Consider the following 23532-nt stretch of genomic DNA (forward strand, 5'->3'; position numbering starts at 1 on the left):
CCAGTTGATCATTTCAGGTCCAACTGCCTTTTCCCTCTCATTTATGCAAAGCAGAGAAGATTTTGCTCTGGTTAGTGGCTTATTTAGCATACAAGGGTAGCGAGTGACTTCTATTGCCTACTACTAGAGGTCACTAACTTTTATCAGTCATACTTATATATAGTCTTCCTGAATCCTTAAGTTTATTATCATCTTTGCCTTTTTTATTTTTATTTTTATTTTTTTTATTTTTTTTATTTTTTTTTTGTAGAATTCGGGTTCCTCTGCAGCACAGTTTATTGTGTTCTGTCTCATTTACTCCAAAATTTCCACTTTTCCTTTCTAGGGCAGCATCAGGCTAACCAAGTACTATAGTAACTCACTTTTGCTCCTCCAGCCAGCTAGGGTTGTTATTAGAGGCCAGAAGCTGCATTTTGTCTATTTGGCCTAATCAGACACACCACAATAATCATACAAGATCGGGTTTGAATATCATCTCTTTTGGTATCCTGCCTTTGTCAGCAACTTTTACCAAGCTATCAGAAGAAATATAGGTGAAATACATAGAATTATTAGACATTCTCCCATTTTGTAGACACAATAGAACTTGGTCATCATGACTAACCAGTAGTTTGACTGTCTTAACAGTTAACTTCAAACTGTATGCCTAAACTTTCATTAAGAGCCTCTTAAACACTACTTGAAATTACTTAGGCATATAAGGAGGAATTTGCAAAAAGCAACCTACAAAAAGTGAAACCAGCCTCCTGGTTTCTTACAGAAAATTTCAAACAGGGAAGGTTACTTAACTTTTTTTCCCCTTTTTTCCTTAACTTCTGATTTAATTGCAGCAAGGCACTTCCCTCCATGTCCAACCCCTCAACCCAGTCACAGGATTATGTTCCCAAACAGTTCTTCATTTCAAATGACAAATAGCTTATTCGCTCATTTTGAGATGTAAAGCACTTAGTCGTTATTGCTTCAGGAGAATCTGTTTTTACAGGAAAGTGCCCTAAACATTCATTTATGGGTGTTCCAATGCAACCGTCTACAACCCACTGAAGCTGTCACAGGCTGAATGATGAACTTTATAGCTGCAAAAAGAGAACAAATTACTATTACTCAACAGTCTAGCAGTTAGCTTCTCTTTCTTGGATAGGACAATCTTTTGCAATGAATATTTTGCTCTTTCATAGTAACTATTCACGATTTTTTTTAATGTAAGTAATGCTACCCTTCTACAAATGAGGAAACAGAAAGGCAAAGTGATTAAAAGCTTGCTCTAGTTCCAAGGCTTAGATCCAGAAGGCTGAAGCAGCTTTGCCCACTCTCTGAGCTGGCAGAATTTGAGCCATTTTGATTCAAACATAATTTACACACATTAGTTTAAAGCACCCCAGCAGTTAAGTCGCCTATCAGCTTTTCAGAAGATGAGAGTCAACATTCATTTTCTTAACCTCTCCCATAATTCTTGTTAGCTTTTTGTTCTTAGAATTTAAAATCTCCTTTAGTTTCTAATGCTCTACATACAATATGTATGCAGCAGACTGACATCTAAAGCTTTCAAGTATCTGTTCTGTTATCAGTTAATTTGAAAATTTGCTCTGCGTGTAATTATCAAATACATTTGCACAATGAGAGTTTAGCCAATGTCCTGTTCCCTGAAATCTCTTTCGTGTTACATATAGATTCTATGAATATACAACAAGTTGAAAGATAATTGAAAGTGTAGCATAATAGACCCCATTTCGGGTATGGGATTTGTTACAGGTTGCAAAGCCAGATTTAGATACTGTAGCTTTTGACATCTATGAAGGTAGTTATAGTTGAAATCCAGTCATGGTAATAAACTAAGTAGAAAAGCAACATCCCAAAGAACCTTCAATAGCAAAGCACAGTGATCTGACAGGTTTGGAAAGGGCCTATTAGCAATTTCACACACACCAAAAACAAACAAACAAACAAAAAAAAGATGAAAAATTAAGTAGGGGGACTTGTAAGTTAAAAGGAAAGTTGTGAGCCCTTCCCACACATTTTCTTGCTTTCACCTTCTGGGTAGAATGTAAGAGACAGGTTCCCAGAGGGTGCATCCTTGCCTCATTAGCAACCTCCAATGTCCAAGGTACTGATAAGTGAGTCATTTCTTCCAAGTATTCAACCAAGACTGCACCCAAGTTACTGCTCAGAAATAGACAAGGAAATCAGAACCCCCTGGAGACTGCATCTCATCAATTTTTCTACATTTTTTTTTTTAATTTGTAACCACTTATTCTTCTCTTTCATTCAAATCACATTTGTATTTTCTCTGTTAAGCCTGGAGTAAAGCTGACATACACAGTACATTATTCCTCTAGGAATGATAGACCTGTTTAAACCAAAATATCAAACTGATCCACCTCCATATTCTCCTCTTCTAGAGGGGCTTCCAGCCTTGACCCAGGAGTCTCAGGTGCCTGAAGAGTCTTCAGCCAGGCTCCAGCACTCAGTGCTCACAAGTCTGCAGTTAACAGGCTGTAGGAGAAGGCAAAACAAGTCTCATTTCAGTCTAACAAGGAGACATTGACTATGCTGGCCATAATTTCAGACTCCTCTCACATCATCACAGTGTACCCATAATAGTCTTGAAGGCGGCTGCCCCAGTGGTCTTCATCTGCCTATACTCAAGAAGTGCATGTATTTCTTTCTATTTTCTGGTCAGCTCTGCTTGTACAAAACTAAGTTTCACATAATATCCTGTGCACTCTACTGTGTCTCATAACTTTGGATTAATGATGCTGTTGTCTTCCAGACCAGAAAAGGCTCAGGTTTGATTGGCTTGAAATCTGAACAGAGTATAACTGTGTCCACCATATAAATGAAGATCTTTCAGTGTCATGATATACCCTTGGCAGGGCCAATGGAAATGTAGTTCTTGTAGCCCATGCCAAAGGAAAGCAGAATGGGCTGCAGAATCGTTTGGCAGTCAGCAAAGAAACATGTCATAGACCTGCTTTTCAAACATGACGTTACGTAGCCCAAGTCATGCTACCCCTCACTTATATAATGTGCAGCTCAGAAACTCTGTAACAAATGTATTGATTAGTAGATGGTAAGAGTGAAAAGCACCATTATGAATTCACAGTCTGACATTTTCTAATGGCACCAGTCGTCAAACTTTCTGCAGTGACTTCTGCCCTATGTTCGCACTGGAAAATGCCTTTTTTCTCCTTTGGGGGAAAAAAAAAAAAACTATATGTGAAAATTGAGGGAGACATTCTTTCCCTCTTGAAAGCCTTAATAATTAGCCATTAGCTTTGATAAAGCCAGAAATCCTCCTTTATCTCTATTTTTTTTTCCTTATTTTACTTTTGCCCCTTATGAAGTGGCAAAGCCTCACATTGCAGAATTTTCCCATAGAATATTCTATAAAATAAGTTCTCTGTTAGGAAATGTACTTTATGTTCACATGTGAGCAAGAAAAGCAAAAACCACCCTATTATCACACTCCAGAATGCTACAATTTCAAGAGCAGATTTGAATTGCTGTGCACAGCTGAGTAAAACTGAGAGGAGACAAGGAACAGACAGGGAGAAGGAACATACTTCTGCTCACATTGTTATCATTGGTACATTTGCACTGACATCCAGTGAAAAAGAGTTGGTGTTTTACACAGTCCCATTCATTATACTTACAAGTCAAATTTTACTTGGAAAGATAAAAGTACGGTCTTTGTTTTTTGTTTTCTTACGTTTGCTTGGCAATATAGGAGTTACTCGGGAAAATATTGACTGCAGTTTAAAAAGTGAACAATGTCCACCCCAAACAATGCCTCTCCACATCTCTTTTCCTTTGTGTCAAATTCATTTGGTCTAGTATTTCACCCTAGGTTTACTGAGGATGGATGACTTAATAGATTACTGGGATATTGATATGATGCAATACCAGTATTACAGATTTTTATCCTGATAGCTCTCTGATTTCACACCAACCTAACAGACAAAAGAATCACTTTCACAAACTCAGCAGCTGATCTACAGTAACTGTCCACTGTGAATTCTTTTAGCCCATGGCAAATGCAAAATAAATTGAGTTTGCTTAGCCTTTTTTCATGCTAACTTAAATTAAGTTGCATTTGCCACAGGCTAAGAGCACTCAAATAGATATTTATTGTGGACCTGCCAGCACACAGTAACTTCTTACCCTGCAGTAATGTGTTTGTTTGATGTCTCAGGCAGAGAAGTTCTAATGTTGCATGTTTTCATATTATGCAATAAAATTAATAAACCCTTTACAATATAGTGCCAGGTCCCATCAAGTGAGGCAGGAAGGGGAGCCTGGGTAAATTTAAATCTGAAATTCTGAAGTCCTTCTGCAGTAAGGGGATGCAGAAGCTAAGCTGGTAACCTGATATCAAACACAAGTCTATTCAATTCATAAATAAAGGGAAAGTAAGGGAAAAAATAGGTATTGATTTAGAAATCTTTTAAAAGTTTCCTTATTTGAGTATTTGAAGTAAATTTTGGATGATTATCCAAAACTGTTAATGATATGCTTTCTCAAAGTGTGGTTGTATTCTCCTTTCAGAAAGTAAAAATTCAGTGACCGTTTTCTGCAAAAGTAGTCTGACACTTTATAGCATACCTTCATACTCCCATACTTCATCCTCTCATACTTCATACACACTTCTCATACTTCACACTCTCCCAGATTTCTCTAAAACTGTTAGATAATGTCTGATCTCTAGATCTGTGCATTTAAGAGCACAATAGCCTTCATTACAGAACTTCAAATTCAATAGCATATTTCAAAGCTGTAACAGCAATTTGTTACTAATAAAAAAATAAATATTTTTTTAGGAGAGATTTACCATCAGGAGGTTTTATGTAGACTTGTCAAAATCTACCATATTTTTGTATTGCTTCTTGAGCAACTCTGAGCTCTGTTCCCTGCCAGTTACTTGGCACATGGACATGCTTTCTTGGTACACAGAAGAACAATGAGAATGGTGAAAGAGCTTAGCTCCCTCCACTCATGAAAACAGATGAATGGATGATAGACTTATATTCTTTTCTAACCTTTATATTCCACTGGAGTCCCAAAATCTGTGGGCTTCTTTATAGAAGTTGGCTACATGCTGTGAATTCATAATTTTCCATGACCAGGTTAGAAAGCCTGAAGCCCCAGAGAATAACTGAGTTATTCAACAAGGTAAACCAGCAGAAAAAGAACATACAAGGAACAAAACTTTTGTTCTAACAGCATTGCAGCTTTTGTGTAGCTTTTCCACAGCAAAGATTTATGTTCTAGGGCATCCAGCCTAAGAATAAATAAATACTAGAACTAACCACAAAAAGAGACAAAAATATTTAAAATAAATATATTTATTTGAAATTGCATGCTTGTATTTTTTCCTGTGTACTTATAGCATGACTATATTTTTCCTTTTTTGGAGGAAAATTTGCATTTTTGGAGAGTGAAAAAAGTGGTTATTATGTTTTAACATTCTCAATAAATATTGGGAGAACTACTGTGAAAAAAGCAGATTTTCCCTCCTTTTCATTTTAATAACATTACTCTCTTTTTACTTTTGAGCATCAAGTTTTATTAACTTTAAGCATGATCCAATATCTAGAGATCTATGCTTAAATCCTTTCTTAGATAATCACTGTTTAAAAAATATCTTTATGGGAATTTGAAGAGTTCTAAAGTAAGACACTTGACCTTTCTCAATATTGCTATTGTAAAATGTTACCCTCTGGCTTAGCTCTATTAAATTAGGTGAGACTAACCAAGTAAACAAATCATGCAGTGTCCCCCAAATGCCTAGTAACCTTGTATGGTGAAATTGAAGCCAATTAACAGTTCTTTGCTGTGAGTGCTCACACTTGTGTATTCTGAGTTATGGGAGACCAAATACTTAGGTTCACTAATAGACAAATGGAAGATTTTATATGGGGCTTCCTGGGCTATTCCTAGATTTAATGAGTAGCATCTGTCTGTTTATGAAACAAACAATTTATCTGTGTATGTTTTTTAAGAGTAAAATGAAACTTAAAGCCGAATTGGTGTGCCTCTGATATTTCTCCTTTTAATACCGAAAACTTGGTGTTGCCTTAGACCTCCTTAATTTTGATTTCCTTTTTTTTTTCAATTAAAAATAAAACAGGATAATACAAGGAAGACCTTCTCCATGTTGTTTCTTGATGCTTGGATTTGGTATTTAGCACAGCTTATTCACAGCACAGAAGACAGACTTTCTTCCCACCTATTTTTACTGTGTTACATACAGGTTTTTTTCTAGTAGAGTTTTGAATGTTGGGTTCAAGAGAAGGACCACAGCATTAAAATTTCACAGAACTCAGTGAGGACTTGGGGTCAATCTGCTCATTTCCCCCATTGGGCTTCCTATTAGAGGTGAATTTGTTTTCTGATTAAATACTAAACCGAAGTTATCCTTTTCCAGCAGTGCAAAGTGACATTATTAGGCTTGAGGTCATAGCTCTCTATATTTCCTATTAAGTGGCATAAAATGGCTCAAAAGCCCACAAAACAGGTATTATTCTTAATGGGGAGGTACTTGGTATGATTCTAGAAATTTTCATGATCTGTAGAAGCAAAGTCCCATTCACTTTTAAGGGATAATCTCAAGTTAAACAAATTAAAATCTTAATTATTTTCAACTTGTATGTGAGATGGTCCCAGCCATCCATGAAACATTTATAACTGCTTTGTGTGGGGATTTTTTGGCATTTTCATCTTGCAATATTCAGAACTGCCATTTTGCTTAAAGCAGAACTAAAATTCATCTTTTCCATGTGGCATAGATTGGCACAACTTTGGCCTCAGCTGGTGCTGTGTCTCTGCTAGAGAAATTGCTGTTTCCTTTCCTGATACTATTGTGATGTGCCAGCTACAGTATGAATTTGTCAAATATAAGTTCTCACTTCTTTGCTTACAATAGTTGTAATTGGGATAACCATGATAATCTTTTTAATTCTAAGTTCATTAAGCCATTCACAGTTTCATAAATTCTAAATATTGGTTATGCAATAACTATTCCTTTCAGATTAAAAAAAAAAAAAAGCGTGTGTTGATTTTAATCACTTGTTTCTATTTTTTCTTACCCTTGAACACATCCATAAAGCAAATAGTATTTTATATCTACATGTATTCCCCAATGGATATACCCAGATCTGACAAGTTCTCTCTGGATACATAAGTGATGCTTTAATCGGATCCTGGGTGGCATCATCCTTTCCAACTGTGTTAATATGACAAGCCAATTTTCAGTTGATATTTGCAAGTTATCCCCCTCTAGGTATCTTTGCTAGCTGCTACTTAAACTAAAACAGCTCCTTCCTGAAGTGACATGATTTCTGCTTTCCAAGGCAAAGGGAAAGTTCAATCTGCCAGTCACTACTTCTCAAACTCTATGCAAGTCCACTTTTCTCAGCCACAACTTGCAGAGGCTTAATTCTGTAGTGCTGGTGTTGAGAGACTCCTTCCAAAGTTTCTCTTTCCAAAGAGTTTTTGCCTACTCACAAACTTTCTGTTGTTCTAAATTGCTCCCCCCCCCCCCGCCCCCTTTTTTCCCAACAGTTTAATATTCATCTATCTGATGTTAACACTAGCCTTGAGGAAATAACCTTGTTAGGAACACCATGTCGGTGTTCTGCAGTGACTGGTTCATCCTTGTTTCTGTAAAAACATTAGCATTCCCTCTACAGATCTCTCTGCAAGATATTCACTTCTTTTCTTTCTTTTTCTCCCTTACAGCTGGTGTTTTGACTCCACGAAGTCTGCTAGAATAGTAACAAGTAGCCAAGCTAAGGCACAAACAAAAGAAACACAGCAATGGATCTAATTATTTACACAGCATTCTAGATAGGCTCCTGCACAACTGCAGTGACACAAAAACAAGATTTGCCTCAAAAAATTCCAGGGAGCATTCCCAGGCACTGGAATGTGGTCCACAGTGGGCATCTCTGCATTAGCATGCTAGTTATTATCAAAAGTCCACTTTTCAAACAAAACTTCCAGTCATCCCCACCAGCCACTCTTTGATTCTCACTGTGGAAAGCAACAGGAAAGGGTGAAAGGAATTTTTTTGGAATGAAATTAAAGGTGGGTTTTGGATGCCAAGGGACTTTCAGTTCTGGGGACCAGATACTAGTCTGGTCCAGATGACTTCTCTGACCTTGAAACCCATATGATGAGGAAGTCAGGTCCTTGCTACCAACTATTCTTCTCTATGGACCCTTATGTCGCATTGCTTCCAGAAATTGCCCAGACTTAAACACTCTTTTGTCATGCCAATAATCAGTTATCCATGTGCAAACAATTTGGGGAATATTTTAAGAGACTCCACAGACTAAGGATCACTGTCAACAAGCAGTTTGCGTAAGGCTGCCCTTTTTTGGGGGAAAAAAAATAACATGGACCATTTCAGTGCACTGGTGGATGGATTCCTCACTTTGCAGTGACAGGGAGGAGCACTTTGCTGCAAGAGAAATACCACTTCAGTCAATGTGACTATATCTTAAGATGAACAAAAGCAATGAAAAGTGACCATATATTAACTGAAAAATGCTCTTGGATAGGTGATGAAAAATATTCTAGGTACAAATCTAGAAAACTCTTCACATTTTTCATCCGTCCTCACCACAATGCAGAAACCTGCTGTCTACCTTGGGTGACTCAAGTATTTATAGCATCTTATAGTCATTCTCTAAATTGTGTGGGACACATGCCAGATTAGCAATAGCAGAAAACTTTAGTGCATAAGCCTTATGAAGTGTTGTTGGCACTGATGGCTAAGGCACTTAATTTAATTAGATGAGCTTGCCATTGCTGAAACTGCTGAATGTAGTATTTTCAAGAGAGACAAGAAAAAAATCTAATTCATTAGACCTCTGAAATAGTGTTCAGCTCTTGTTGTTGTCCTCTCTCACAGCAACTGCACCATTTTGAATATAAATACAAAAGGCCACAGAACGTAGTATTTCACTCTTTGAATTTGTACATATTGCTGTAAATTCTCATGCAACAATGAAATACATTGTATTGTCTTCCTGGCTGCCACAACATAGCATGTGGTTATATACCTGATACCTATAACCAACAGCAAAATACACAGTTATAACATGTTACTATTGTCCTCTGTAATGACAAATAACAGCATGATTTTGCAGTATGACGACTTGTCTCTGCTAATATGGAGACACATTTCTAAGAAAAGGAAAATAAAAAATATATTGCCATCGTTAATAATTGTACTGTGAAATGGGGAAAAAATAGATGATAGCCTTTAGGAAAAATTATCAATCCTCTGGCACACGCATTGATCCATTTATTTTGTAAGAGAAAGCAGACGTAAAAGAAAATTATGGCTAAGACAGTGAGGAATTAAAATCTGAAAATTTATGGAGTTGAATATTGTCGTATTAAACTTCTGATTTAAGATAACAGCATTTCTTCATAATATGGTACAGTATTTGTCAAATAATATTAAATAAGAATATATGGCTAGACAAAAAAAAAATAAAAAAATTTCTTGTATAGAACCCTGCAAACAGCCCAGTCATAACTGCCTCGGTTACAGTTATACCTCCAGCAGCTTTATGGTAGTATAATTCTACCATAACAGAGGATGAATTGTGTGAACTATACCTGCAGCTTTTTCAGTTTATCTCACATTTCAGTTGGTCATTACTACATTATATCTTTAGAAAATTGAAGGACAGAAAATCAGTGTCCCACATAAGGGGATGCAGGAAGTCTGCACCTAGACTGCAGTGAAGTTCCATCTGGAGGCCAGCCTCCGCACTCTTTAAAGTTGGCAAAACTCCTAATCCTGCCCTTTCAATCTGTCTAATATTGTTTTTAATTTGCCTCCCTTGCGCAACTATTCCTTATCCTACCAGACACTCAGTATCTCAGGAGTTAGGTGCCTCCCAGAAGATAACACAGAACTTCAGATTAATGTGCAGCACCAAAATATTTTAGATATTAAAGGTTATTTGTCTCTTTTTCAAAGTCTTCATAAATCACTTGTTTGCCAGTTGTGACTGTGTGCGTATTCCAAGGTTTGTACTGCTTATAAGATTCTGACTTCTGGCTCACACTATATGCAGGGTATGGTATATGCATGCTGTGCTCTCTTTACTTCCTGTCTGGCTAAAATGTTTAGAAAAAGAATACAGAAAAATCAAAATAAATAACTCACTTCATCACCATATTTCTGAGATCTAGTTAAAGACACTCATTACTCAATGTTTGGAGATATTTTTCAGACCAGAAAGAACCATTTTGTTTAGTCAGTGAACTTAACACAGAGTATGCGATTGACTTTGGCAGATAGAAGTGGGATCCGGTAATGTCTTTATGAGCTAGGATAAAAGGTTGTTATCTAGTGCTATCTTATATAGTGCTATCTATAACAGCCTCATGAACTCACCAATGCATTATTTGCAAAAGGGCATTAGGCTGATCCCCAAAAAGAGATGTACTGGTCTCTAAAAGTTCCTGCCATGTAAGTGGCATCACTTACTGGTTAGCTGTTTAGAGCAGAATCCTACCTGGAAAGACAATTATTTTTCTATAGTCACTGAAATCAAGGGCCTCCCACAAGATGCCACAAAAAGTTGAGTTCTCCCATGACACTGCTAGTAAACAATAATATGGAAACCATTGCATTGAAAGTTATATGCTTTATCTTCCTTTATTAAGTTTTCATTATCTTGTCTGTTAAGTTGCCTTGAAAACTTAAAAACTTCCTGATAGTTTTACTTTTGAAAACATAAGACCAAAAAATGTGTATATGTACATACATATCAAAAAATTTTAACCTGGGAACAATGTCCAGAAAGACTTCCAAATGTGCTTAGATGATGAAACCCCTAATATGCAGTAAGAGGTAAATGCTAACTTCCTTAATACCTTATCAAAATGTTTTGTATTTAATAAGTACCTTATCTTCCTTGAAATAAACCTTCATGATTCTTTTTCTCTCTCAGTTCCTGATTTAAAATATGATAGTTGAGTTTCACTTTGATTTTTGAGGTACACTAAAATATTCTGTAGCAATTATGAAGGGCCAGAGTTGAGTAAACCTACAGAATTTTAATGAGTTTGCGGTGGTAATTATTTTTAATTGCTTTCAATCTCATTAGAGTACCAGGTGGCAGCTATGTAACCTCACCATGGATGTTGATTGTCTATATGGCCAAGTATTTCTCTGCAGAGACTAATGAACAGGCTGTCCAAAGCCTCAGTAGTGGTCTACTAACAGCAACTTGTTAGTTCCTTTGAACAAGAGGAGTCTGATTCTGGCTTTACTTGCACTACATAACTGCAAATATATCACTGCATATGAAATATGGATATGAGATATACACTTTCAGCATACCTTTTTAAACAAAAATATATGAACATATAAAGATGTGAATATATTATGCTTCATTTTCTACTATAAACTGTTTAAAGGCTTTTACATTTATGTATCACTTTAGAAACAGTAAGAATTGTGTCATTTCCTGGTTCACACAGGAAGATAACAAAATAGGAATGGCTCCCCTATACTTGCTTCTCTTCTGCTAGACTTTTGTCCTAAAAAAGTATTATTACTAAAAAGAGTTTGTTTCTTATGAGACTGAGAGAAAGAATTTTAAAAGGACAGTTAAAAGCAATAATAATAATAAAGTTTTACCTTATGCATCTATTGAATGCTAGAGGAATTCGCATGTGGTTCTTTCCTGAGCACAATCAAGAAAAAGAAAGAAAAAGTGAAAGCAAAAAGGAAAACAGAGAGGGAAAAAGAAAAACAATAACAACTAACTTTGGATTAAAAAGAAAATATGACACTGAAGTTAATTCCATAGCTATGTAAAAAGGTATGGCTCTGCAGGATCAATAGTTTTTAACATATATTAGAGACTTGATAATGAAAACAAATACTACAGAAAAAAATCTAATCAATCAAAAACCCTTTCTTTTTACTACTGGAATAGAATCTTTGCTACACCCTGCTAAGAGTGTAACGGTTGTTCTCAGACTGCTAAGAGTTCTAGCTTCAGGATGCTTGAAATCAAAATGATCTATATTTAAATTAGATGGTATCAATGAAAAAAAAATTAGATGTATGCTAAGTACAACCTTACAGTATATAACTACTTGTGATGAACTACATGTAAAGTTCTGACATTTCCTCCAATATTCTGTAACAGAATGAAGCTCTAGGATATAAAACTTGTAATACAACATCATCAGGGTCTCTTCTTTCAGTTGTTGACTTCTTCATACTGTTTTTTATTTAATAAATTCAACAGAATATCGATCAATTTATTCAATGTGTCCTTTTTTTTTTTTTTTTCCTTAGCTGGATCTTTTACTTTCTTCACAGATGTTTATTTCACATACCTCAATTGCAGAGTCATAAAAATTATGCATTTTACCTGTATTATATTAATAATAAACAAATATTTTCTGTTCGTTATCAGCTTACAACTGAGCTGTATAGACACTGCTTCTTTTAATTAAAATACTTTCTTCCTTGGTACAGTGGATAGCCCAAAGTAACAATGTCTCTAAAATCATAAGTTCCCACAACAGATATAATTTAGAAAAAAAATGGATTTTATCTTGACCTAGAGGATTTTCTTAGGCTCTAAACCGATTATCTAAAACTGGATTCTTTAGTCAAAAATGCCTCCAGCCTCAGTGTCTACACTATGACATGACCAAATAGCCAATGGTGTTTAAAAAAAGCTATACACCAAGCTTCTGGAAATCAAGTTGTAGCAAGCTGGTTCTGTTACCAGTATTTAAAACAAACAAACAAACAAAAAAAATCTTTGCATTTTTTGTTTGTTTGTTTTATATTGACTGAAACTATATACTTCCTTTCAATACTGAAGAAACCTTTTGATTTTTGTATATGCTGTTTTTTCATGTCAGGAGTATTAGAAAACTAATCATAACAAACTGAGTTTCTTGTTACTTGACAGTGGTCTATAGGATAGATCTGTCAAATGTGTTCCTCTTTATCCAAAAGACTAAGTTAAGCAGTGAAGATTAGATTAATTTTCACAGCAATATTCTTTTTACTAATTTTAGTGGAGTTGGAGAAGAGAAAAGGAACATGTGTGAACTACTGGAGTTAAAGATGGCTTAAAACAAGAAACTCAAAAATAGATGTTACCTAAAAAAATACAAACAAATAATGCTGGCTGTCCCTATAGTAAGATTAGCGTGGGTGACATTTAGTAGCTGTCTTCACAGCCTAGGAAGACTGCCTGCATACTCAGGCTTATTGTCACAACCTACTTGATCATATCAACGTAATTCATCAAAACTGTTAATTCATAAACACAGATAGGGATAACTCCAAACTCAGACAAATGTTAAAACATCCTTAAAGCCAATCAAACAATCAATCAATTGATTTAGCTTAAAATGCTCACACTTTAAATAATATTGATGTTGATATGCATTAAGAGACTTAAAGTCTGCAATTGAATATTCTATGAAAGAGGTTTGGAAAATGTAGTGAAGCTTCCATATAATAGACTATAGGTGCATTTGCATTAATCATGGAAGGTTTCATAGTTCAAGCACTATTCTTTCCTTTGCAAGCACATACTTTTTCTGTTACTACCTTACAATTGTGTCAGGACTTTCTGTATCAGCACAGCTTGAACTCATCAGTGGCTAAGCTTGTTATGGATAATCTTATTTATTCTACCACCTCTCTGCAAGATAATCATATTATGGTTTTCTCAAGGGCTTATCACCTTGAATCCACCCAGGACCTGAAACATGCACAGAAAGAGCAAGAGACAGAAAGATATACAGATGTATGAAAAACTTAGCTGAAGTTCTTTCTTACTTCTTTATGCTCAGAATGATTTAATCAAGACTAAAAATAATTACCGCATATATTAAATCCTTCAGAAGAATAGATTTAATTGGCAGGAAAATTAAATAAAAATGTTATGAATGACACTTTTGTTAAGGAATAAGCATTTACATTTTCTATTAAAAAGTATAGAATATATTGTATCAAAAACCTCTTATCTGTACTGAGTTAAAGATAATCACAAAGAGTATAGATATGAGTTCTGTAAGAAGACCAAGACCATATTTGCCTTTCAATAAGGTGCAGTATGAAACGGATATTTTCCTCCAAGGTTTTAATAAGCATATAAGAAAATGCAATTCATTTGCTGAATTACTGAAAACTAGATATTGAAAGGAACTTTAGAAAACACACAGAGATGCTGGACAATGCACAGATATTTGAAGAGACAGAATTACCTATTATTGCATCATTTGGACTTTTAACCTTGATTGGATTAAATGTACTGCCCATAAGACAATCTTCCACTGCCAAAGAAATCTATTGTGCTCCTATTTATACAATCTAATATTATGTACAAAAATATATCATAATTGTTATGAATTAACTGATTTTCTTCAAATGCATACTATATGAAAGTGTCAGAACATGTCTCTTCATATACTCAGGCAATATTTGCTTTACAAACTTAATCCAAATTAATTTTTGCCCAGGGAAACCACTGAATCCATTACGGCTTCTCTCTGAAGAGAGACTTTGACCCTTTGAGTTACTTGATCCAATATTATGACTAAATCAGTGAAATTAAGCAATGGTTCTAACTCTTCATTGTGTTTACAGATTGTCATCTCACTTGCGTCTATTAAGACCACCTAAAATACATCAGCTTAGCTACACACAGTTCAACACAAAACTATCATGTCCACTTTTTGTACATTGCTAGTCCGCTGAAGTTCTCTGAAATGGGGGATTCAGTTCTGTCTTCAGATGCACTCATGCATCAGTGAAAATTTGGTGTCCCTATAAACAAAAGATAATCCTTAAAGTTTGAAGCTTTTTATTTGGCTGCAGTCTTGTGACCCACATGGGTATTAGTTTTTATTAGTAAGTGTCAAATAATTCTTCATTCCCATGCATGTAACTGCTTCTTAGATAAGCACAAATGTTAGCACACCCTGTGCAGTGTGGAAGGTGATTAAGTATGAGGTGCTGTTTTGAATTTCAAGTGGCTCCTTCTGCATGAAGTGTAACATGCTGTGCAAACTAAAAAGATTTGAGTGTTTGATTTGGTCTTCATTTCTTTTCTCCACAGAGAGTTTTTGCTGTTGAGAAAAGAAGGCACTCGCATGTCTTAAATCAGACACAAAATCATGTTACAGAATTTTTCAAAAGACATTTTGCACTTTATATGTAACCCTTTTAAATGTTTATTTTCACAGTATTCTCTTGTGACGTAACTGTTGATATATGGCAGAAAAAAATGTGCAATAATGAAATGAGATTCTTGGGATTTACTTTCTTTCTTTTTCTAAACATTTGCCAGGAAAAGAAAAAAAAAAGTATCTAAAAATTCATTAAATTTGTATATAAACAAAGGTGTGGAATACTTATACAGTTGAGCTAACATGAATGGGACCTGAAAAACTGGATGTTAGAGTTAAGGAGTCAAAAATTGTGAGATACCAGCGTAACTTTAATTCACCTTCCTTGTGCACATGCATTATTAGGCTTTAATTTCATATTTTCATTTTGTATTTTCCACTGAATCCACCACTCATTTTGCAGCTTCTGGGAAGGGGTTATAACCACCTTATACGCATTTCATGGAGAATGACTTAAGAAACATATAAGCTTCCTAATTCATTCATGGTATATGAGCATCTCACCTTACATAAATTATTGAATTTTTTTTTCTTTATTTGGTGGATCTCTGCCCCTTGTTAGCCCCGTAATAGGAGAGATGAACCGTCATCAAAACTTTATAATTACAATTGGATACTTAACAGCTTATTCGTGAAAAAAGTCACTGACCCTAACCGTATGGCTCTCTCCCCGGGTGCAGAAATTGGTTATCCCACATCTAGGTTACTGAGCTTTAAAATAAGGCTGGTAACATTTATAGTACACTCTAAGAAAAGGTAAATTTAGCATTTTTGAGAAGAAGGATCTTGACTTTTCAACCCAAAAGAAAGATTTCCTATCTAGACTTCACTACTGAGAAATGAAAATGTTGGTAAAAAGAGCTAACCTGCCTCTCCACCTTATTCCCCTGTCACAGTATCTCACTACTTTTCCTTTAGGAAATGGAAAGTCTGAAGTGACTAAAGGGATTGTTAAAGAATCATTTATAGATCCCCCATATGCTCCACAGTGTACTTACCTTCTCTTTTTCTCTATTGAAAGCTCTTTGTTCCAGACTTCACCTTCATTCTCCCCTCTACTCTGCTCTTGAGAGACCCCACCTGGAGTACTGAGTTCAGCTCTGGGGCCCCCAGCATGAGAAAGACACAGATTTGTAAAAATGGGTCCAAAGGATGGCCACAAAGATGGTCAGGGAGCTGGAGCACGTCTACAAAGACAGGCTGAGGCTGAGGAAGTTGAAGATCGGTCTAGAGAGCGGAATGAAGACCTTATACTGGCCTTTCAGTACTTAAAGGGGGCCTACAAGAAAAATGGGGAGAGACTATCAGGGAGTGTAGCAATAGGACAAGGGGTAATGGTTTTAAACTAAAACAAGGTAGGTTTAGATTCGATATTAGGAAGAAATTATTCGTGATGAGGGTGGTGCAGCATTGGAACAGGTTGCCCAGAGAAGCTGTGGATGCCCCATCCCAGCAACCCCCTCTAGTGGGAGGTGTCCCTGCCCATGGCAGGGGTGTTGGAACAAGATGATCGTTAAGGGTCCTTTCCAACCCAAACCATTCTATGGTTCTATGATTACATGATCTTTGGAGTCCCTCCCAACCCAAATCATTCTATGTTTCCATGATTTTATGATTTATGCCTAGAAGTAAGAATCCCAGAAATAATTTCAGTAAATAAAGGATACGTTACTATTTTTACCTGGTAACAGTTGTAAATCCTGTGGTACTCTCCATCATGCATCAAACATTATTGTGACTACCTGTTGGTCTGATACTGCTTGGTGCTGTAAAAACAAAAATCATTAGGCTTTGACCTAAATTAATGGAACTGTTTCCTTTACTTGGGTCCAATCTGCTTAATATGATTTAAACAGACCAATTAAAACCAAGCAGTCATTCAGGCCCTTGGTTCTTCATCGTCATTTATGTATATTTCCTCCTATAACCAGTATATACAGTACTTATGCGGCTTTTTTCAGCTACTAATCTGCTGAATTTCTGTGAGAAGGAGAAATCTTCAGCAAGTGAAAAAATTAGTAACATATTACAATCAATATGGCTTTGTACTGAAGTGTAGATTGTTTATTTTGAATCTAACATTCTCTCAGCTCTCGTTTATTCAGAAGTCATTTCCCATTTTTTTCCATGCTGTAATCTAGAGTAACACCATTTCATATGCTATTATTCAGTATACTTTGCTCACATGTTGATACATAATGCTGAAAAGAATTTAGAAGGATGAATGTAATTAAAAATAAAATGATCTATTGTCACTTCCAACACTTGAACTAAAACAGAAACATATAAAATATATACACCCAAGTAAGTTTTTACTAAATTTGGTGGTGTAAAGTGCAGAATGGTAACTTTTACACAGATTTTAATGTATGATATTCTTGTAGTTCAAATGTTTTACTTGAATATAATACTTATGTATCAAAAAGGCCACATCTGCCAATGTGAATATTGTCTCACACCATAGGCATATGATTGATCAGAATTAATAGTCTATGCTTAAGAATTTAGACATTTCTTTAGTGAAATTCAGAATACACTATTTTTCTTGTTTCCAGAAATACATTTATTTAATTCACATATGCACACGGCTTAGAAATCTTCTCTGCAAATATATATATGCATATGAGTGTTTACAGGTACCAGTTAGGGAAATATCACTATGTCAAACTTTTATTTTTGGTACCCGTTATTGAAAGTACCCATGGCAATCACAGGAAATAACTGCAGTTGCTGTGCAAGAATACACTGAAGAAAGATCAGCTAGAAGCCTCAAATATTGCTGTAGTCTCCTACAGAAAGGAGAGCCTCCTGGCTCCTTTATGTAAATATTGTCACATAAAAAAAGCAATATGGGTCATAGTTTAGTCTAGAAGCTGTGAATTTATAATGGATTCTGTCTAATTGAGGGAAAAATCTCCTTTGCTTCTCTCCTCCCTTCAGACACCTTTGCATATCAGCTCTAACGCATAGCTCATAGAACCTTGTAAGGTTACATACCCAGGTTTCAACACTATCAATCATCCTGTGTACTCTTGCAAATTCTGTGTCACCAGAATAGCCTCTAAATAAATAAAACAAATGAAGTTCCCAGACTGCTCTTAAGGTGGACCTTCCTCTGGGGCTGCTCACATGTACTGGTGGGGTCTGCATGATTACCACAGTTAAAACTGCGGGCTCTTACAGAAGGAATCGTGTCTGTCCTTTGCATCCTATACATAATTTAATACACTGTCAATGCTTGATACATAATTAATAGCAACATTAACAAATTAAAAAGCTTGACTCCTTAGTTTCAGTATGCTAAATAGGATGCTTTAATTGGTCACCTTGGATGAACGAGGAGCAAGCAATGCTTCTGCTCTGCATGTTTCCTCTTTCTGTCAAGACTGCCAACGGATTTTCTCATCTTCAAAACTGAAGTGCTTAGGCAATAAAAGCATTTTAGACTGATCTAGTCAATCCATAATTAAGTAATCAGCAGGAAATATTCTTGTACTAGCAGACAAATGAAAATTACGTCCTTTTCATATTTTCAGTCTTAAATGTAGCACTCTTTTCCTCAGCAATGAAATTTTTGCGTGGTAAACAACCACATTGATTCCATGTGCCTAGAAGCAATTTATTCAAGGCATTATTTACAAATACTACATCCTCTTCTAAGAAAGACAAAACCAAGTCCCACAAAAAAAAAAAATAATCCAAGACAAGTGACCATGTTTTAAAGTAAGAGATGTCAATTACTTCCAATATTTCTTAAATTTCCAATCAACAGTAGACTGAAATTTCCACCCAGCACCTAGGTTTTTATAGATGTGACTACAAGTATCAAAGCACAACAGGATGTACTATAACAAAGAATCATCCCTCAAGAGTGATATGGCCTACCAATCCAGCAATCCAGTGACAGATGTGGAAGAAACCTGAGTGATTATTTGGCTATGATCCTTGCTGCCTTGGGATAAGATTTCACTATCTCTTCTCTCTGGTTCCACTATTTCTTGTCTACTTAGATTACAAAATATTGGCTTAAAGACTGTCTGTTACTGGTCATCTCTATTGCATCTGACACAATTGCTCTACAAGCTCCACAGGGGTCCAAAAGAAACAGTGCATAAATACACTATTTAAACCTAATAATAAAATACTATCTATATTGCCTTAAAAATATTACAGTAAATCAAAGATCAGAGTCTGTCAGAATTTGATAACAGTCCCAAAACAAGCTCCTTTATAGTAAAATTAGGAAAGCATTTAGCATGCATTAGAGGGTTTACTATCAAGGATTACAGATTATTTTCTATTTTGATCCAGTAGTACTTTACTGCATCTGAGCTTTTTATTCTCTAGGTTTTAGCTCTCTGTGAATCTGTTGATAAGCTCTACTGGATGACTGTGCTAAGACTCCAGGTGTTAGTGTGTAAATTGCTAGCCCACTCAGTGGTGCTTTTAAAGGCATATCAAAAGCAGAAGTTTTAAATATTTTGTCTGTCTTTTGCATTTAATCTATTAAATATTTTTCTTTCTATGGACAACCATACACAGGGAGGTGAAACCACATCAAAAAATATTACCTTAGATTTTTTTTCAATTATAATTTCATGTTTCACATAGAAAAGGTCCTCAGTGACATATTTCATTCTGCAGAAATTTTATGTTTTTGGCAATCAAGTGCTCTGAACTACCTGGAGAGTTGTGGTGGGTTTTATGCTTGATTTCAAAAAAAAGGTCTGTACAATATAACTAGGACATAATCCATGAAGGTGAGGGTAGCAGTCTATACTTCTTTACATCATCAGAGAAACAAATCTTGAAGACTGAAGACAATCCGCAAACAAACAAGCTAATAACAAAATGCAATTTAGCCTAAGCCATATAGGTTTGCAATGTTTCAACAACTTTTTTTAACAGACCCCATCAAGTCACAATCACCTACTCAAATCATTCAAAATCTGTCACTAGCACTAGAGTATAAAAATACTGCAATCAAAATTCTCTTGCCATTACTGTGGTTCAGAGGTGGAAGAAGAATTAATGAAAACTAAAACTGATCACTTTCACAGCCCCCTAGCTGATATCTTCAGTATAAACCTACATAATTCTGCTTACCAAACTACAACACAGACCAGTTCATAGTTACTTAAGATCAGTCATCTAAATTTAAGGATTTTCTAAATATTTCTGTTATTTTTGGTGTATGGATATTTCTGTGTATGTAAGCAAGCCTAGCACTTGTGAACAGCAGACTAGTTTGTTCTGTAACTTACTATTTAGGATTACTTCTGCTAGGATGTAAACTTGATGTAAGAAGTTTTTTGTACAAAGCCCTAATGGCAAAAATCCATGTATCATTTAGCATACTTCATTCACAGAGGTAGTGCATTTACTATACTAAGATAGCCTTTTAAGGAATTACCCAATTTAAAAAATTGAATGAAGGAAATACAAATATCTGGCACTTCAATTTAATTGTAACAGAAAATGCTGTGTTAACTGCTGATCCTCAGAGAAATCCAAAACCAGCAAGAGGAAAATATTACCACTCAATAAAAGTCTTGGCAACTTCCCACTGAAACACAATATGCACACATCAAACAATCACTAAGTTATTGGATCATTAGGTAAAAGCTGAAGTCATTTGAAGAGAGTGCTGCCCTCTTTAAAGCAGAAATATTTCCTGGTGAAATAAATAAAGCAGAAAAAAATAATTCTGCATAATAGGAATTCTTAAGAATAGGAATTAGTTAGGAAGGCATCTGCTAAACTTTCTTGCTTTCAGGTTTATTCTGAAGTTAACTTTTCTTTTTTATTATGCTCAAGAAATTTTACTAATCCAAACAATGTTACTTTTCTATTCTTGCAAATCCAGAAACCAGATTTCCAAGGACGTGAAATTCAAATCTTTCTCAATGTAAATGGAAGAATGCAGAAGGAAAATAAAGTATCATCTGAAAATGTTCTTGCAAATACTTTCCATTTCATAAATGTACAAATAATTGCATTTTTTTTTTCTATTTTTTTTCTCCCTGGTCTTTAAGTGAGCAGTGTTTTTTACCTATAAATGGGAGTGAAAACACAGTTGTGTCATATCATGTAACTACCCTAATGGCTTTAATTAAGAAGAAAAAAAAATAATAACAAAAAAAAAAACAGCTAAAAGATGAACAGATGAGTAACTTTGTTGATTTGGTCATAACATAAGACAACATAAAGATATGCTTACCACAGACACTTAGTGAACTGGTTTATACCTAACATTCACACACACAGAGACTTTTTTATAATAGTTTTGGCTTCACCTCTGTTGATAAAACAAGTCTGTGAACCTGTGCTTTACAAGGAAATTTACACTGGTGGAACCACATTTCATGCTGTTTTGACCTAAACTAGGTTTTGGTCTAGAGCAATTTTCTGTGACTGCAAAAACTTCACTTAATCACACCTTCAAATCAGACGGATTTCCATTCCTGTAAGTTTGTAAGAAACCACTTTGACAGTCTGGCTACGCTTTTTAAATCCTACAGCTTAAGTGATTGGAAGATCATGGATGACACTGCTATGGCATATGGTAGGGCTGTACAGGGATGTTTCACAGAAATTTGGATATCCCTAGAAATCATAACTTTCTCATTAAAACCAACCATTGGCTCTGTGATGGGTTCACTATACTCCCGCACTTGATCTAAGTCTTGCTCAGGCTTATAAACCACAGTAGGCCTTGATGGGACTGCTTCTTGCACATCAGAGTTCCAGAACATGGTAAGGAACCTGAGTTTGACTATGAGCCAATGACCTGAACTTGTAGCAACTGAAGAAAAGCCAATTTGAGCTCTCCAGGGATCACAGCAGGCTGTAACCCTTGATCTCTGTGGTGGGGTAGCCTTTCCCCCAAGTCAGCTATGGTTCAAGATTGATTAATGTTACATCAGTCCTCCATTGTCAATGGACAATGTCCATAACAGGTGAGTATGAGCAGGCACTCCCTGATTGCATCTCCAAACCTGCAGCCTGGACAGTAGCCTGATCTGGGGAGTACCACAACTGTACATTCTGGAAGGTATGGGAATAGCAGAATTGATGAAAAATACCAAAATTGCCTTATCTGAACAGTAGCCAGGATGGAAAAGTATTAACAGTTGTCTCACAGTCCTATGAATGGTAGTCCTAAGCAACTAGTTGCTTAGTAGCAACTAAGTAGTCCTAAGCCCTTTGAGCTTTCCAGGGACCACAGTGGACTGCACCCTCAATCTCCCCTTGAGCCAGGATGCCTCTCAGGGTACCCCTGAGGGGAAGTGCATCTCAGGGCTGACTCCTTGAGGAACAAGCTTTTCTGTGGACAAAAGCTGACAAGAGAGTAGAGTGAGTAATTCACTCTAAGGGGAATTTTGGAAGCATGCAACTGGATTTAGAACCCTCCCTAAGGACCCTGCAAAAACGATACAATCTACACTTGTTATTTATCATAAAAGTATAAAATAAATCCTAAATTGCCGCTATATTAAAGTTGTGTAAAAACAATTCCACAACATGCTCTTCTCAGGGTTTGCTACATCTATACACCAGGGTATAACTCTATATTATGCTGCAATTATTTAACTCCATGTAGAATAAAGGCAGCATCTCAAGAAACAGAAGAAATGCTCTATCTCTGTCCATCACCTCCTCTTTGGTATGTAGCTTCTTTTGTTTTTCACTTTAGAATGCTTTGTTCCTGCATGTCCCCTTTAGTGGTTTTCTTCTTATTATATTCCTAAATTTTCCTTCCCTCTGTCCTGTATGTTTCTGTCTTAACTCTGTCCTAACTGAAACTAGGACACCCCTTTTCTCTCCTCACCAAGTAATCTGAATTTCACACACCCCAAAACATCTACTGCTGTTACTACTACTATTACTATCTATCTTCAGGAAGCCTTCTGAATTTACTTCATTGATGCCTTCCAGTCCCTTGTCCTTACTTCCACTCCCGTTTAACAACTTAGCATCATGTACATTGCACAACAATTTTGTTCCTGCCTCCAATTCCCTTTCCTGACTAATTCCTCAAGCTCAGTTTCACATCCTTCCTCTCATGCCTCTTCTTCTGAGTATTTTTTCCCCTCTCTTCTACCTCCTCCCTTTTTCTCCTTGCTGCTCATGACTGGGAGGTGAAGATAACCTCTCCTCTGACCTAGGGAAGACAATCCCTGAAGATCCTCTCCAGGAAGACAGTCATATTACAGCAAATCAAGTAGTATCTCAATGAGGAGAAAAGTTCCATTTTCCCTCAGACTTACAAATTTTCCCTGAAATTCTTTTAATGTTTCTGCTAGACATCTACATTAAAACATACAAACAAAAATC

General features: G+C 35.9%; 1 long non-coding RNA gene across 2 annotated transcripts; it reads right to left on the minus strand.

The window, feature by feature from the left end:
* Positions 1-516: 516 nt before the first annotated feature.
* On the minus strand, positions 517-22042 carry LOC106037350 (uncharacterized). Of its 2 annotated transcripts, XR_010833145.1 has the most exons (4): positions 21834-22042; positions 16877-16961; positions 2376-2490; positions 517-1073 (listed from the first exon to the last, which is right to left on the minus strand). It is a non-coding gene; the product is annotated as an uncharacterized lncRNA (long non-coding RNA). The 2 variants fall into 2 exon arrangements; XR_010833144.1 differs by lacking the exon at positions 517-1073 and having other exon boundaries at positions 2033-2490; positions 21834-22037.
* Between the last annotated feature and the right edge of the window lie 1490 nt (positions 22043-23532).

This window comes from Anser cygnoides, chromosome 1 (genome assembly GCF_040182565.1).
Source record: "Anser cygnoides isolate HZ-2024a breed goose chromosome 1, Taihu_goose_T2T_genome, whole genome shotgun sequence".
NCBI lineage: Eukaryota > Metazoa > Chordata > Aves > Anseriformes > Anatidae > Anser > Anser cygnoides.